The 17889-nt window shown below is 33.8% G+C and overlaps 1 long non-coding RNA gene across 4 annotated transcripts; it reads left to right on the top strand.

The window, feature by feature from the left end:
• Positions 1–385: 385 nt before the first annotated feature.
• LOC139866631 (uncharacterized) lies at positions 386–16971 on the top strand. Of its 4 annotated transcripts, XR_011765510.1 has the most exons (9): positions 386–795; positions 992–1056; positions 1139–1283; positions 15109–15129; positions 15470–15589; positions 15667–15741; positions 15923–16113; positions 16247–16354; positions 16840–16971. It is a non-coding gene; the product is annotated as an uncharacterized lncRNA (long non-coding RNA). The 4 variants fall into 4 exon arrangements; XR_011765509.1 differs by having other exon boundaries at positions 992–1283; positions 16851–16971; XR_011765507.1 differs by having other exon boundaries at positions 992–1283.
• The last annotated feature ends 918 nt before the right edge of the window (positions 16972–17889 follow it).

The raw sequence follows: 17889 nt of genomic DNA, 5'->3' as shown, positions 1-17889 counted from the left end.
CTTTAATGCAGTATATATCGAATCATAATAAAAAAAAATCAACACGGTCAGGGTATGAAGTGAAGAAGAGTGTGATAAAAGTAAAGGAGTACCAATAACGATAATTTGTTTGTGTATCAAAGGTTGATCATGTTCTCTTACCTTGTCTCTAAAGATTTAAAATTTTATTCAAGTTATTTGTTTTCTCGACAAAATTAGGAACTTAAAATGAGCTTTAAGCTCTTGAACTTCAATTATATCCCTTCCTCACATAAAGCATGATGTTTACATCCAATGTGTCAGACCCACATTCCCCTATTTTTTCAATACGCCACGTGTCTAGCTTATCTGATTTTCTCCTTTTTTTTTTAATTAAACAAACAAAAATTAAGGACTATCCTCCGTGCGATTACTCTCCATTGATAACCGTCGCCCTATTTTTCTCTGCTCAAACCAAACCCCTCTCTCTTCAAAATTGAAACCCACAGGAACTGTTTCATCGTCGATGATGGCTTCATATGACGCAAGCCGACTCCACTACCACCGATTAAATTGTAACGTTTTTGTCTACAAAACCGTACAAATTTTATATATCAATAGCCATTTCAATCTGTATCTTGATCTTGATTTCGTTCTTCAATTTTGATTCCGAAACTTGGTTCTCGATTATCTTCGATGCTCTTTTTAACGTAGCGATTCGGCAACATAAAACCCTGACTATCTTCGATTAAAACCCTCCTCGATTTGGCAACATAATGAAACGACTCGTGGCTGGGTTTCTTAACCATCAGATTTAATGTTATACGGAGTATACAGGTATTTGAATTGAAACTCCCAATTTTTAATTATAATCGTTTTTAAATATCTTTTATGATCTATATATCATATATATCTATATATCATAATAATACAGGTATTTGAACTGTTTTTGTTTTGTGCGTTTTAAGTATGTTTTGTGCGAAATCGTCATTGAATGTTTGATTACTGTTGTTGTTGATGTTGTTGTTTGTAGGTTGTTGTTGTTTGTAGGTTATCGTTGAAGCTTTTCGATGTCTTTTAGGCGTCTTCTATATCACGGTAATTTGATATTTCATTGTCACATTTTTTTGTTCGACTATTCCATACATGCCTTTGGACTCTATTACTATGTTTTCACTAGATTTTTTTTTGTATGGTTTGATGAACCATTTGGATATGTCTCCATTACTAAATGTTACATGCCTGAGTGGGAGAAATGGTGGAAAAATCATGAAAATGTTGAGCTATTTCAGTTTATGGTCAAGGATAATGTTCCATTTCACACTGTAAGTCTATTTTTACAAGTAACAATTTCATCATTGTTAATGTTTGTCACTCTCTCAGGAAGAACAAGAGAAAACATTAATACTTATGTTGTAATTTAGTAGTTTATAACTACCTTTTGCTTATTTACTAAGTAGAGACTTATACATATAAGTAAGAAAAGAGAGAGAGTTTATATATATGAAATATATATCAAAGTGTGTTTTTTGAAGGCTAACATAGAGGCCTTATTTATAGTGTAAAATATTACTATACAAGCTATACAAAGTTGACTAAAATTTATCATCCATATGACTTTTTGTACTCATATTATAACACTCCCCCTTGGATGACCAATTTTATTAGAGTGCAACTAGTACTGTCTCATTAAAAACCTTACTAAAGAAAAACCCAGTGGGATAAAAACTTTAGTCAAGGGAAAAAGAGTGCAGTGTAGAGTTGACTCCCCCTCAAGTAGACATCCCTGAGTCGTCACATATTTTGAACTTGCTCCATGCCAATATTGTAAACGTGTGTTCTGAAAACAGCGGTTGACAGTGCTTTGGTATAAAGATCATCAGAGTTGTTAATTGAACGTATCTCATTTTAATCTGGTTGTCTTATATGAGAAGAATATGAGGTTTTCATCTGAAACTTTATCATCTAAATCTTTTATGTACAAGTTTAGCCCTTGTGACTTGTCTACAGTCTCCTTCATGGTTTGCTTAAACCCTTATTTCAATTCCTATTCCCTTTTAGTCTTTTCTGAGCCTTACCAACATACCATTCGTTTCCATCAAACTTATGACCGTTTAGACCGTCTATGGCTTTGGCGCCTCGTCAGCATTTATATTTTGTTCTGTCACTTTTGATACTCTTCTTTCATTTGTATTATGCAATGTAACATCCCGCGTTTTTCCGTTAAATTTATTTTTAACACCGTCTTTTTTTTTTTAAAATAATACTTTTCGTTATTTAAATTCGTAGTTTCCGTTGACTAACGTTCATAATAATTCCGTCATTCAATTATAACATCTCTCGTTAACTTGCGTTTTAAAAATATTCGATCGGTTAAATCCCGCACCCGCTTTGAAACTCGAGGGACCGGAGTTGCCAAATGGGCAAACTAGTTGACTAGGTCAACTAGTCAACCCATTTTTCCACCATTCAATCCCTCTCTCTCTCTCTCTTTCTTTCTTTTTTTCTCTCAAGAACACAAACATAATTCATCATCTAAATTCGGATCGGGGAGCAAACTTCAAAACAAATTACATATTTGGAATCCTCTCTTCATCCTCTACAATTTGATACCAACTTCATCTCGTTTGGGTAACATTTCTAAAACTCTAGATTTCTTTAAATTCGTGTTTTTGACTTGAAATTGTGTTAGTTAGTGTCTATGGCTCGTGTATAACATGAATATATGTTTTGTTTGCTCGATTTGTTGTTTTTGGAGTAACTAGCATGAACTTGAAATGGGTTTGCTTAATCCTTGATTTTAGATGAGTTAATGTTGTTAGATTGTTAAAGTGCATGTTTTAATTGTGTTACTAGTATCACTAGCTTCGTTTTGATGCGTAGGTTGATTAAGAAAACTTCAAAAACATGAATATTGATTTTGTGATGTTTGACTAGGGTTTGATAGTTCTTGACATGAACTTTTGGATGCTTAAATGCCATGGAGTGTTAATTGTTAGTGTTTAGTAGTAATGTATGCTTCATTACCTTCAAAACGGCATATCGTATGTGTAAATTGGATTCCCGAATCATAAAATACGTTTTACGAACTTGAAACTTTGAAAATAAACCTTTCTTGATCAATTGACGAGTTTTCGGTTATTGTAAATGATGTTTTTGATTAATGATATGTGGTTAGTTGTATTCCTTGTCGAAATAGCTTTCCGAGGATATAAAATACATGTTCTAATTGTTTGCGGATCATAAAATGGGAATGTTTGTGTTTTGGTTCGTGCATACTTGGAAAACTGACCAGAATTCTCTGGCCAGGCAGTGGCGCGGCGCGCCACATCCCCGCGCGGCGCGCAGAATCGCCTGGCCAGATTCTGCTCACTTTGGCGCATTTCACGCGAAATGTTTGACTAGCTATCGACCTCCGATTCACATGAAACTTGTTCTAATATGCTTATATATGAATAAAAACCTCAGAAAAATAGTTCGGGACCGAACCCGAACGTGTTGACTTTTTCGTTGACTTTGACCAAGTTTGACTTTTAGTCAAACTTAACCAAACTTTTATGCAATCGTTCTAACATGTTTTTATACTTCATTCTCGCATGAAACTTGACAACGTGATTCACATGCTATACTTAATCGAGTCGTAACGAGCCATAGGACTAATTGAACACATTTCACCCGACCTTGTGTCGTAACCGGTTAATTGATACAACTTACTTGTTTAGGTCAAGGCTAAGCAACTTTCATGCACACGTTTACTTGTTGAAGTACTTTTATACTCGTGCACTCGAGGTGAGATCATAGTCCCACCTTTTCAACAACTTTTATTCTTTTAAATCGTGGGCTGAGAAACATATACATTACATACTTATATACATTTCACATGTATATATACTTTTCATACTTTTATACTTTGAACACAATACGAATACAAAGATACAGACGAGTTAGAACAAAAGTCCTCAATCCAATTATCATTAGTTCCACTTGCAGGGTGTAAGTGTAAGCGAGTGATTATGTTGTATGGCCATACGGGTTTAACGAACCCTCATTCAGACGGTTCGCTACCGTTAGTGGATGAAATATAATTTCAACGTGCATAGTGTATGTTCTAACACTATATTCAAAATTCAGAGGGAAGATTCAGTTAAGCTTTGGTAATTGGGTGCTCGCAATACAAACTACATTCTTCGGAATAAATACGATTTGGATAATCATCTATACAAACTATTGTGGTTCAAAATATAACGTTTACAAATACACCTATGATTTCACCAACGTTTTTCGTTGACAGTTTTCTATATGTTTCTCAGGTTCATACTTGGCTATTTGATACATGCTTCCGCGTACATTCATGCTTGCTTGGGGTCAAGCATACATGCATACACTCTGATTTCTTGCTTGGAGTCAAGCATACATACATACATACGCTAGTGATAGCACCTTTGGATTCAAACTTTTGTTTACATACTTACGCTATTTATAGCAACTGTGATTTTCAACTTATATTATGTCGCCAGTTATGTCATTTATACTTTACAATTTTTGTAATCTTAGACTTGTTGTCGAACGGTTTTGAAAACTAAACTTGCAAGTCTTGTACCTTTCAAATGAATGCGACATAATTTTGGTCAAACGAGTCTCATATAGGGACTACGACCACGCAACGGGACCTAAGTAGCGGCGCCGTCAATAACGGTTTTGGTCGGGTCGCTACAGATGGTATCAGAGCGTTGGTTGTAGGGAACTAGGACGTGCATTAGTGTGTCTAACAGAGTCGTTAGGACGCATTAGTGAGTCTAGACTACAACCGGATAGTTAGCCATTGCATTCTGACATACATTTGCTATAGATAGCACTTACTTGACTACTTGTGCATTATACTTGAATCATTCTTAGGCAAACTTTTTAATGGTACCCAACCTTCATCATACGAACTCGTATTCCGCCACTTTCTGGTGACACACGTAAATTCATGATTCATACACGTATGGATGACGACGACTTCATTAGTCACACTTGTTCGGGAACTCTGTCTCCCGGATTGTTAATTGCCACCGTTTCAACTTACTATCGGTTTCCCACTGGTGTTTCTTACTATCTACTTTTTGGTGTTACTACCATCACTACTCTAGGTGAGTATCGTCATCAACATTTATCACTACGGTTGCGTGCTACTCGTTATCATGACTCGTTACTCTTTTCATACCTAAATACACTATTGTTTGAATCGAACCGATTTGACGTTAACAATCGTTTATACACTTCCCGCGGGGAAACGCTTCTTTAGAGTTGTAGAAACTATTTCGATTTAATACGAGTCACGTTTGAGACGTCGTTACATTTTGTTCATTTTAGATTTTCGTGATGACACGAACTTGAATCTATAGAGTGATGTGGGAATGGAGGTATGAGTTAGCGTAATATAACGACACTCGATCAACGTGGTTATATTACGGTAAGACATACCAAAGTTCTAGTGACGCGTGATGGTGGTTAGACTCGATCAACCTAAACACCACCATGTGCCATGTACATGACTTCATCTTTTCATGTTTGGACATCCGAAAACTCCGAGAATATTTATAACAACCATACCGGGGACACACCTTCAATTATTGTCAAATTATATTTATGCTTCCGAATGAATTACCGATTCCATTCGACTTCAACCGTATGTCACACGGGTATACTAGCTCGTCCTCGCACAGTCTTATTGACTAACTACAATTTACTCGTTATGCTCACATCGAGGCGGAAACTTCTCTTGCATCACCCTTTTAATTCCGGTTCGGGAAATATTTTATTCTAAACTCTCAATGGAGAGAGAGACCCTTCACGTTATACTAGTATTCGCCGCGAGGGTGGATAGTCCTAACAATCGTTTTCAAAACCCGATAAGAACTTTCCCCGACGAACGTTTTTGGAAACCGGTAAACCTTCCGCGACGCGAATTTTCTTGAGAAACTTGTCCTAGCTAACGTTTTCAATTCCTAGCAAACTTGTTCAATATGCCTTAGGGAAATATACCCCGTTTCGGATCGAGATCCTCGTTTCACTTCTAGATTTTGGAGTGCCTCACAAAAAGCCTCGGGACCGCGTTTAGACATGAGTACCGCGTACCATCCACAACCCGACGGACCGAACAAACATACGATTTAAGTCTTGAAAACCATAATACGAATTTGTATTACCAACTTCAAATTTTCTTGAGAAACGTCTTTGCCTTTAATCAAACTCTCTTACTACAAAATTTTCATTCGAGTATTGACGCCACGCCTTCGAAACCTTATATGACCGGAAACGTCATTCTCCTTTTGTCGAACCAAGTAAACGATGACCAATTCACCGGGGCCGAGGTTATTCATGAGCAACCGAGAAAATTTATTCATATTCAGGTAAAACCCTACGTGACTCGTAATCACCAAGAGCTACGCCGATGTTAGACGTAAGCATTTCAAATTCCACGTGGGAAACCGCGTCACGTTAAGAGTCGCACCTTGGAAAGGTGCAATCCGTTTCGGGAAAACGTAGGAAGCTAAATCCGCGATATTTTGATCCTTTAAATTCTTGGGGTGTTTTGGACCCGTCGCTAGCCGTTTAGACTTTTCCGACTCATTTTGGGTCTCCGTTTATCCTACATTCGATGTATCAACTCGAAGACGTGTTTTGCGAAACGAGAACTTGTTATCTCCTTTGATGAACTCACTATCGACGATAACCCTCACTTCCTAGGAGGACCGGTTGAAACCATAAATCGTGAAGCCAAACCCTAAAACAACATATGATCCCGACCGTCAAAATTCGTTGAAATACCCTAGGACGTACTTCTCCCTCACTCGTAGAATTGGCAATGCAAGATCTCGAGGAAGATTCAACAACTACTACTTCCAACTAAATTTCGGGACGAAATTTCTTTTGAGGTGTGGATAATGTAACATCCCGCGTTTTTCCGTTAAATTTATTTTTAACACCGTCTTTTTTTTTTTAAAATAATACTTTTCGTTATTTAAATTCGTAGTTTCCGTTGACTAACGTTCATAATAATTCCGTCATTCAATTATAACATCTCTCGTTAACTTGCGTTTTAAAAATATTCGATCGGTTAAATCCCGCACCCGCTTTGAAACTCGAGGGACCGGAGTTGCCAAATGGGCAAACTAGTTGACTAGGTCAACTAGTCAACCCATTTTTCCACCATTCAATCCCTCTCTCTCTCTCTCTTTCTTTCTTTTTTTCTCTCAAGAACACAAACATAATTCATCATCTAAATTCGGATCGGGGAGCAAACTTCAAAACAAATTACATATTTGGAATCCTCTCTTCATCCTCTACAATTTGATACCAACTTCATCTCGTTTGGGTAACATTTCTAAAACTCTAGATTTCTTTAAATTCGTGTTTTTGACTTGAAATTGTGTTAGTTAGTGTCTATGGCTCGTGTATAACATGAATATATGTTTTGTTTGCTCGATTTGTTGTTTTTGGAGTAACTAGCATGAACTTGAAATGGGTTTGCTTAATCCTTGATTTTGGATGAGTTAATGTTGTTAGATTGTTAAAGTGCATGTTTTAATTGTGTTACTAGTATCACTAGCTTCGTTTTGATGTGTAGGTTGATTAAGAAAACTTCAAAAACATGAATATTGATTTTGTGATGTTTGACTAGGGTTTGATAGTTCTTGACATGAACTTTTGGATGCTTAAATGCCATGGAGTGTTAATTGTTAGTGTTTAGTAGTAATGTATGCTTCATTACCTTCAAAACGGCATATCGTATGTGTAAATTGGATTCCCGAATCATAAAATACGTTTTACGAACTTGAAACTTTGAAAATAAACCTTTCTTGATCAATTGACGAGTTTTCGGTTATTGTAAATGATGTTTTTGATTAATGATATGTGGTTAGTTGTATTCCTTGTCGAAATAGCTTTCCGAGGATATAAAATACATGTTCTAATTGTTTGCGGATCATAAAATGGGAATGTTTGTGTTTTGGTTCGTGCATACTTGGAAAACTGACCAGAATTCTCTGGCCAGGTAGTGGCGCGGCGCGCCACATCCCCGCGCGGTGCGCAGAATCGCCTGGCCAGATTCTGCTCACTTTGGCGCATTTCACGCGAAATGTTTGACTAGCTATCGACCTCCGATTCACATGAAACTTGTTCTAATATGCTTATATATGAATAAAAACCTCAGAAAAATAGTTCGGGACCGAACCCGAACGTGTTGACTTTTTCGTTGACTTTGACCAAGTTTGACTTTTAGTCAAACTTAACCAAACTTTTATGCAATCGTTCTAACATGTTTTTATACTTCATTCTCGCATGAAACTTGACAACGTGATTCACATGCTATACTTAATCGAGTCGTAACGAGCCATAGGACTAATTGAACACATTTCACCCGACCTTGTGTCGTAACCGGTTAATTGATACAACTTACTTGTTTAGGTCAAGGCTAAGCAACTTTCATGCACACGTTTACTTGTTGAAGTACTTTTATACTCGTGCACTCGAGGTGAGATCATAGTCCCACCTTTTCAACAACTTTTATTCTTTTAAATCGTGGGCTGAGAAACATATACATTACATACTTATATACATTTCACATGTATATATACTTTTCATACTTTTATACTTTGAACACAATACGAATACAAAGATACAGACGAGTTAGAACAAAAGTCCTCAATCCAATTATCATTAGTTCCACTTGCAGGGTGTAAGTGTAAGCGAGTGATTATGTTGTATGGCCATACGGGTTTAACGAACCCTCATTCAGACGGTTCGCTACCGTTAGTGGATGAAATATAATTTCAACGTGCATAGTGTATGTTCTAACACTATATTCAAAATTCAGAGGGAAGATTCAGTTAAGCTTTGGTAATTGGGTGCTCGCAATACAAACTACATTCTTCGGAATAAATACGATTTGGATAATCATCTATACAAACTATTGTGGTTCAAAATATAACGTTTACAAATACACCTATGATTTCACCAACGTTTTTCGTTGACAGTTTTCTATATGTTTCTCAGGTTCATACTTGGCTATTTGATACATGCTTCCGCGTACATTCATGCTTGCTTGGGGTCAAGCATACATGCATACACTCTGATTTCTTGCTTGGAGTCAAGCATACATACATACATACGCTAGTGATAGCACCTTTGGATTCAAACTTTTGTTTACATACTTACGCTATTTATAGCAACTGTGATTTTCAACTTATATTATGTCGCCAGTTATGTCATTTATACTTTACAATTTTTGTAATCTTAGACTTGTTGTCGAACGGTTTTGAAAACTAAACTTGCAAGTCTTGTACCTTTCAAATGAATGCGACATAATTTTGGTCAAACGAGTCTCATATAGGGACTACGACCACGCAACGGGACCTAAGTAGCGGCGCCGTCAATAACGGTTTTGGTCGGGTCGCTACATGCAAGCTGCATTATCTTCATATACAGTTGTTGGTGAAGATAGTTGTTGGTCTTTTATAGCATTCTCCATTTAGGAATACATACTGAGTTTGAGATTTATCTTTATGAGGATTTAATGAATGACCTGCATATACATAATTAACCAAATCTTGTTTTTAAGCGTTAGAATAAAATAATTTTAAATCAGCAGTTCCTCAAGGGTATCAAAATATCTGCTTGATCCCACTTCAATGTCCTTTTTTTTTTTTTTTTTTTTTGTAGAAGTTGAGCTGAATCTTGCCAACAAATTAACTGCAAGAGAAATGTCAGGTCTTGTATAATTTATAAGATACATAAGAACCTCAATTGCACTAAAATATGGAACTTCCGATCTATTAAGATTTTCATGATCTTCGCAGGGATGAAATAGATCAGTGTCAATATTGAGTGATCTAACAACAATGAGTTTGTTTTTTTTTAAAAAAATGTTTTAAAATTTTTCGGTATAAGTTGTTTAATGTATAAGTTAACCATTAGGCATATGTTCAATTTGCACTCCAAGGTAATACTTGGTTTTTTCAATATCTTTCATTTCAAAATAATTCTTTAGAAGTTGAATGATTTCATGGATCTCTTTATTTGTTCATATGATGTTAAGAACATTGACATAAATAACTACGATATATATCCGATCATTGTTTTTCATAATAAAAACACATGTGCAAATAAGTTTATATGTATACACTTTTCTTATCAAGTAATCACTTAATTAGTTATACCACATACGTCCCAATTGTATAGACCCATATAAAAATCTTTGTGATTTAATAGAATACATTCCCTTGGATTTTGCATTAGATGCTTATGATACCTTAAACCCTTCAGGTATATTCATGTATATCACTATCAAGTGATCCATACAAATAAGTAGTTACAACATCCATGAGATGCATTTAAGTAACTACCAGGTTGATTAAGTATCTAATAAGTAATTGTATCCATTACAGGAGGATATGTTTTCCTCATAATTCATTTTCGGTCTTTGTGGGAAATTTTGAGTTACAAGTCTAGTTTTGCCTTGTAACTTCATTTGCACATTTCTTTTTCGGATAAAAATTCATTTGTATCCCATACATTTCACATCTTTAAAAGTGATAACGATTAATCTGAAAACTTTTCTTTTATTGAGCGATTCTAATTCAGCTCGTATTTCTCCTTTCCATTGAGCTCAATCATGTCTATTTTGATATTCAATGACAGATTTTGGTTCTAGATCATCATCTTTATTCATGATGTCATTGTAATATTATATGAAAATATTTCATCAAGATTTTTCATTTCATTTCGGTTCCATAATATTGCATAATTTATCGCAATTTATGTATTTACATTTATCAATATCCTCTGCAGAAGGAATATTGATTTGTGGTTCTTCTTGAACACTTTCTTTTACCTCATTATCAGCTGATTTTCTTTTTCGAGGATTTTTATCTTCGGAACCAATTGATCTTCCACGTTTGATGCGTAGCAAAGACTCAACAATGACATTATTGCCAGCTTTTGGAATTTCAGTTCGAGTTGGAGCATTTATCGCTGGTATATATGATTTAGTCACTTTTTTTTATATCTGTAAATGCATAAAGTAATTAATTTGCAAGTTCTTGCATATGCATTATTTTTGAACTTTCGTTTCACATTCTTTTGTGCGAGTTCAATATACCTTAATTGATGTTCACATCATGAAGCATCATTTTATTTATTTATTTTTTTACTTCACCCCCTAATCTAGGGAACAATGTTTTATTAAAATGACAATCAGCAAAACGTGCTGTAAAAACATCACCCATCATGGGTTCAGTATATCTTATGATTGAAGATGTTTTATATCCAAAATATATTACCATCTTTCTTTGAAAAACCATTTTATTGTGCTGTGGTGATACAATTGGAACATACACTGCACAACTAATGCTCTAAGGTAGAAAATATTTGGCTCTTGGCCAAAATCAAGTAGTAAGTGAAAATATTTATGACTTCCACATGGTATAATGCGAATTAATGTCGCAGCATGTAAATTTACATGTTCACATATAAATATTGAGAGTTTTGTACTCATTATCAATTGTCTAGTTATTAGCTGCAAGCGTTTATCTATTGATTCAGCTAAACCAATTTTGTGTATGCACATGAGCAACTGGATGTTCAACAACAATCCCTGTAGATATATAATGATCATTAAATGCTTGAGATGTTAACTCACCAGCATTATCAAGTCTCATCCTTTTAATGGTGTAATCAGAATAATGTGTTCTTAATTTAAGAATTTGTGCAAGAAACTTTGCAAATGCCATATTACGGCTTGATAACATACAAATATGAGACCATCCGCTAGATGCGTCTATTAGAACCATGAAATATCAAAATGGTTTACATGATGGATGAATTGGTTCATATATCTTACCTTGAATTTTTTCAAGAAACATTTGTGATTCTTTTTCACAATATACTTTTCATTAATCACTATATGTGCTTTCCATTAATCACCATATGTGTGTTTTTTTTTTTTTTTTCATAAATCACCATATGTGCTTTTTCATTATATATCCTTTTCACCATATACGCTTTTAATCATATGCGCTGTGTTTTTCACCATATGCGCTTTTAATCATATGCGCTTTGTTTTTCACCATATGCGCTTTTAATCATATGCGCTTTTCATCATATGCGCTGCGCTTTTCATCATATTCGCTTTTTATCATATGCGCCGCGCTCTTCATCATATGCGCTTTTTATGTGAATAGTAAATTAATTAATTTCGTTTTACTATTCATATGAATTAATTTCGATTTACTATTTTGTTAATTGAGTAATATATATACATCATATAATTGTGACTTCGAAGACTCAAATGAATTTGACCATATAGTTATATGTTGTACCTTGCACATTAATTTTCAGTAGAAGCTTTAGATGCATTTTTTTTTTCTCTTGATGAACTATTTGTTTCATATCTAGCTTAGGCAATTATTGTGAACATTTGGTCCCTATAAGAGCATTTATCTTTTAGACTTTTAGTTGATTGTACTTGTCACAATTAGGGATAGCACCCGCGGGTCGTGGATGCGGATTCATTGGATCCATCACCCGTACTCGCGGATTTTTTTTTTAAAGAAACATCCATTTGAACCCTTGTTCGTTGAAACAATTTGACTATCCTTTTAACTCCCCATTATTAAACGGGCCATTTTGATGCACACTCTTAAAAAAAAAATAATTTGTTTTTTTTTAAGTTTTATTATTCAACCTCCTTTTTTCAACGGTCACGTTTTTAACAAAACATTTGACAAGTTTGGAAAAAAGTTTTTTTTTTTTTTTTTACTTTGCTTTCCCCCTTTCTGTAAAACTCATTTAAACACTTTCTTTGTTTAAAAAAAAACTTCCCTTTTTTTATACGTTACCCGTAAATTATAAATATATAAAAAAAACTTTTTGTTTAAAAAAAAAAAAAAACTTTCTAGTTTTTAAAAGGCCACTTGACCAATTTTTCAATTCTTTCACAACACCCGATATCGTGATCGTGACCTTTCACCAAAGCAAGAGATATTCTTGATAAACTAAACACTGACTCGTGTTTGGAATTGTCGGCCACCAAAAAAAAATTCATTTGATGGAAGTATATTTTTTTTTTAATTATAGAAGGAGACCACTTCATTTTCAATACTTCATTTTTGACAAAAAGCTACTCCATGTTACCATTCCTTTTTTTTTCTTATTTTAACTTTTAAGATTTACTTTTAATAAAAATACAAACTACTTTTTTCTGATTTTAACTTTTAAGATTTACTTTTAATAAAAATACAAACTACTTTTTGTATTTTAACTTTTAAGATTTACTTTTAATAAAAGTACAAACTACTTTTTCTTATTTTAACTTTTAAGATTTACTTTTAATAAAAATACAAACTACTTTTTGTATTTTAACTTTTAAGATTTACTTTTAATAAAAGTACAAACTACTTTTTCTTATTTTAACTTTTAAGATTTACTTTTAATAAAAATACAAACTACTTTTTGTATTTTAACTTTTAAGATTTACTTTTAATAAAAGTACAAACTACTTTTTGTATTTTAACTTTTAAGATTTACTTTTAATAAAAGTACAAACTAATTTTTCTTATTTTAACTTTTAAGATTATAAATTTAAGAATAAATATTAGTATGCATGAAATAAATAATGATTAATTGCATAAGTAATCATAAATGTTAGATAACATATAAAGACCCCATCGTATTCGTATTGATCGGAATTAATCTCGACCCATGGTACCGTGTTGTCAAATGACGTATTGCGTACATAAAGTACCGTGTTGTCAAATGACGTGTTGCGTACAATCATGAGGTCTTATTAACATAAATATAAATGTTAGTGAAGTTAATAAGAGTTAGATTACAGAAAATATAATTCAGGCGGTATAACCGACCATATATAACTTAAATAACATAAATATAAATGTTAGTGAAGTTAATAAGAGTTAGATTACAGAAAATATAATTCAGGTGGTATAACCGACCATATATAACATAAATAACATAAATATAAATGTTAGTGAAGTTAATAATAGTTAGAAAACATAAATGATAGTTAGGCGACAGTGTCGACCATATATAATTTAGGTGGCAGAGCCAACCATATAATAAGAACAATACAAATGCACTAAGAACTTAATAAAAATTAGTAGTTCAAAATGTTAGTAGTCCAAAATTTGATATATTCAAGTCTGAAAATTATTAATAATTTCATACCTTGATTAGTGACTCGTGATCATTTGAGATATCCTTTGATTACACTAAGCTCATCGTGCTGATAACGTGTTGTAATTTAGTAGTTTATAACTACCTTTGGCTTATTTACTAAGTAGAGACTTATACATATAAGTAAGAAAAGAGAGAGAGTTTATATATATGAAATATATATCAAAGTGTGTTTTTTGAAGGCTAACATAGAGGCCTTATTTATAGTGTAAAATATTACTATACAAGCTATACAAAGTTGACTAAAATTTATCATCCATATGACTTTTTGTACTCATATTATAACAACTTAATTATTGTTTGTTTGTCTTTGCATTGATACTTAATTATAATATTCATTCAACTTTTTAATGTCACTTTTAATCTTATTTCCTTTTAAATTTTCTGAAAAAATAATTATGGGCAATGTTTCCTTCTACACTAATTTGGACTGCTGCGAACTGGACTATGATGAAGACTATTAATGTTACAGAGCAAGGTTGCAAAAGACGCGAGACGGGGTCGAGACGGTCGGGTCCTAAAAGGGTCGAGACGGGGTCGAGACGGAGGTCTAGACGGATGTTGACTAACGTTGACTTTTAAATAAAAATGTTATATATTATATATATATTGTACATTACATTATTCCAAACATAAGCATTTCACACATGTTTAAATGCTTCAACATTTCAAACATAAAAAAAGAAACCCTAAGTAATAGCACAACGTTTAATATTAAAAAAAAAAAAAATTGAAAAAAATCAGAAAAACCCGTTTTTTCCCGTCTCGGACCGTGTTTGACCGTCCTTTGACCGTTTTTTGGCCGATTTCCGTTTTTTCAAACGTTTTATGTATAAACGGGACGGGGCACTCCAAAATCCGTCTACACCCCCGTCTACACCCCCGTTTTTTCCGTTTTTTACAACACTGTTACAGAGTACTTAAATTATGAGGCAGGTTTGTTTGATTTTAACCTGGAACTTATGATTTTGGCTTTAGAATTGTACATCAGATCTATTGTTGGTTCATGTGTAAAATGATAAGTGACTTCACGTGTGGTTTATGTGTTCAAAATGCATTTTTACAATTTTTTAGTTTCAATACATATATTACTAAAGTGTTTCGTCATTAAACTGTTATCAATAACAAACAATGCTGTACAAATAGTATTGATTACGAAAATTATTTTTTAGAGCTACCGTTCAACGCACGGACTCTTAAACATCCTAAATTATTATGTTTAAGCATATAGATTATATTTGTCTAAAGTATTATGTGAAGGTGTGAAACTTTTCAGGTGAAAGAATAGAAGTCGTTCCCATTCTTGGAAAATTTGCCAGCTTATTAATGCTATGTTAAATATATACACAACAAAGGTGGCTATCTTTAACCATTTACATACAGACAGATCTTAAAGGTATATACAACAAAGGTGGCTATCTTTACCCATTTACAGAGTGATATGTTAATCTTTACCCATTTGCATACTGATAGATTATGGCCTCCGGCGCCCGTAATAAACCTCGCCGCCACAACAGATTTAATCACTACAACGTTACGCACAGAACGGTACCAATTTTTTATAATATATTCGGTGTAAATAAACTCGCCGGAACGTTTTTCGGTTAATAAATCTCAAAGCGTATGTCGACCTTTTTGGATTTCATTAGGTTTAACCTTTGTATTTATTGATTAGGTTTAACCTGAATTTGAGATTTGATTTTTAGGTTAACCTTTTTGTTAATTTTAGGATTTTAAGGATATGAAGAGATTGAAGGAGTTTGAAGAGGAAATGGGTGCGCTTCATGAAATACAATCGAAAAATGTGAAGAAAATGGGTTCAGTTAATAGTTTTACCTCCAATTCTGATGGATATGTAATTAAAGGTGTTAGCTCCACTTTGTATTAGTTCTAACGTAGGGTGGCGATTTCATAAACTAGGTGAAGTTTCAATCCATTTTTCTAACATTGCCAATAAAAATTTTGGCTCCTTGCACTTTGTTCCCTCTATTTATTTGATTTACTCATTAATTTTTATATATGTACTCTTTTTTTTTTCTTTTTTAAGCAACAGACATAAAAATAGTTACATACGGAGTATGTTTTTGACAAAATAAGAATAATTTGGAGTTGTGATAATAGCATTGCTGCTGCTACATTTTTGTCAGAGAATCGGGTCAAGGTAGGTTCTCTTTATCTTTTAAGTTTACATCTTTCAATAGGACTAAATATGATTGATCACATGGCTATTTTTCATCAGAATTGTTATCTCAGGTTTTGACACAAAACTAAAAAAGAGATTTCAAAAAGTACGACATATGAGTTCAGTGTTTTATTATGTGTAAAAAATGAGGATTTTGTAGAATTGCTCTGTTATTGTTTAGAGGGTAACACCCATGTTGATAAAGCAATATGCAACCATGGGTTTTGAGAAAGTGTTTATTTGATACTTAGATGCTACACTTTTAATGTTCAGTTAAATTTTAATCTATATGTAGAGTGGACAATTGGGTGGGTCACCTAAGGTTGGTAACATGTTGAAATGGTTATTTTTTGTGTAGGGTGGACTGGGTTGGGTTGACCTACCCTTTACATGTGGTCGATTATTAAGGTACTTTTTTCAACCAGTATTCGAATAAATATGCTCAATGTAACAAGTTTATTCAGCTTATACATAGGTTACTTATGTTGTGGAATGAGCGAGTTTGGTGGGTTGTGAAACATGTTTTAACGGTCAACCTTAGGCTACAAACTATATTTCTACTCTATAACCGCAGCCATCTCAAAACATATACAAGGTAACTGATGGATTTCAAACATATACAAGGTATTGATTATATATATTCACTTCAATTTTTTCTTAAAAGACTTCTTTTCAATTGTTTTCAAAAAAGTTAAAATTTCATATTGTTACATATTCAAGATATCGTGTTTGTATTTTGATAACATTATTTTGTTGGCAGTTTGTTTGAAATCCCTTAGATCTTACACAAGATTATCATACCATATGTAAAACATGTATGACTTCATTGAAATTTAGTGCTTGGAAGGTGGTTAACGTTGCTAAATCTGATAATGATATTGTAGCTGAAATTGCTGCATTATTTGAAGATGTTAGAACTGCAAAAGCATGTAAACGCATAAGTTTTATATTGACAATTTTGTGTTCCTTTTGTAATTATTTCATTAATATTTTATACTTAGTTTTTAATAGAGTCCGTCGTGCAACGCACTGTAACGACCCAACCCGTTAACCGACCAAAACTGCAAAATAAAAAAAAAATTGAAGCAGGCCTGCCCAGGTTGGATGCGCGGCGCGCACCCCTACCTGTGCGCGGCGCACACAGGCCTGGCAGCCCGCTGTCCAAATTGTTCCGTTTTCGTAAAAAGATCTAACACTTCCCATCGTTTTTAGACGAAATGCTTTTCACATCATATTAGTATAAGTAAAACTAAAACGAATCAATGATAAAATGAATTTTACATTGCGGGGCCCACATATGCCCAAAATACCATTAAGTACGAAATACGAGTTTCGACCACAAAAAGTTTAATTGCCAAACGTCACTAGAGCATGGTGTTTGGGGTTAAACTACCCAAATCTTGGTCGAACTTCCAAAAAGCTAAAACCCCCGAGAGCCACTAGTCCAAGCGAATACCTTTGCCCTTATCCAAGCCGGATCCTAAAAAGGTAAACAACGAGAGGGTAAGCTAACG

This window comes from Rutidosis leptorrhynchoides, chromosome 9, assembly GCF_046630445.1.
Source record: "Rutidosis leptorrhynchoides isolate AG116_Rl617_1_P2 chromosome 9, CSIRO_AGI_Rlap_v1, whole genome shotgun sequence".
Classification (NCBI taxonomy): Eukaryota; Viridiplantae; Streptophyta; class Magnoliopsida; order Asterales; family Asteraceae; genus Rutidosis; species Rutidosis leptorrhynchoides.
The sequence above is the reverse complement of the archived record's forward strand: the minus strand, read 5'-3'. Positions and strand labels throughout refer to the sequence as shown.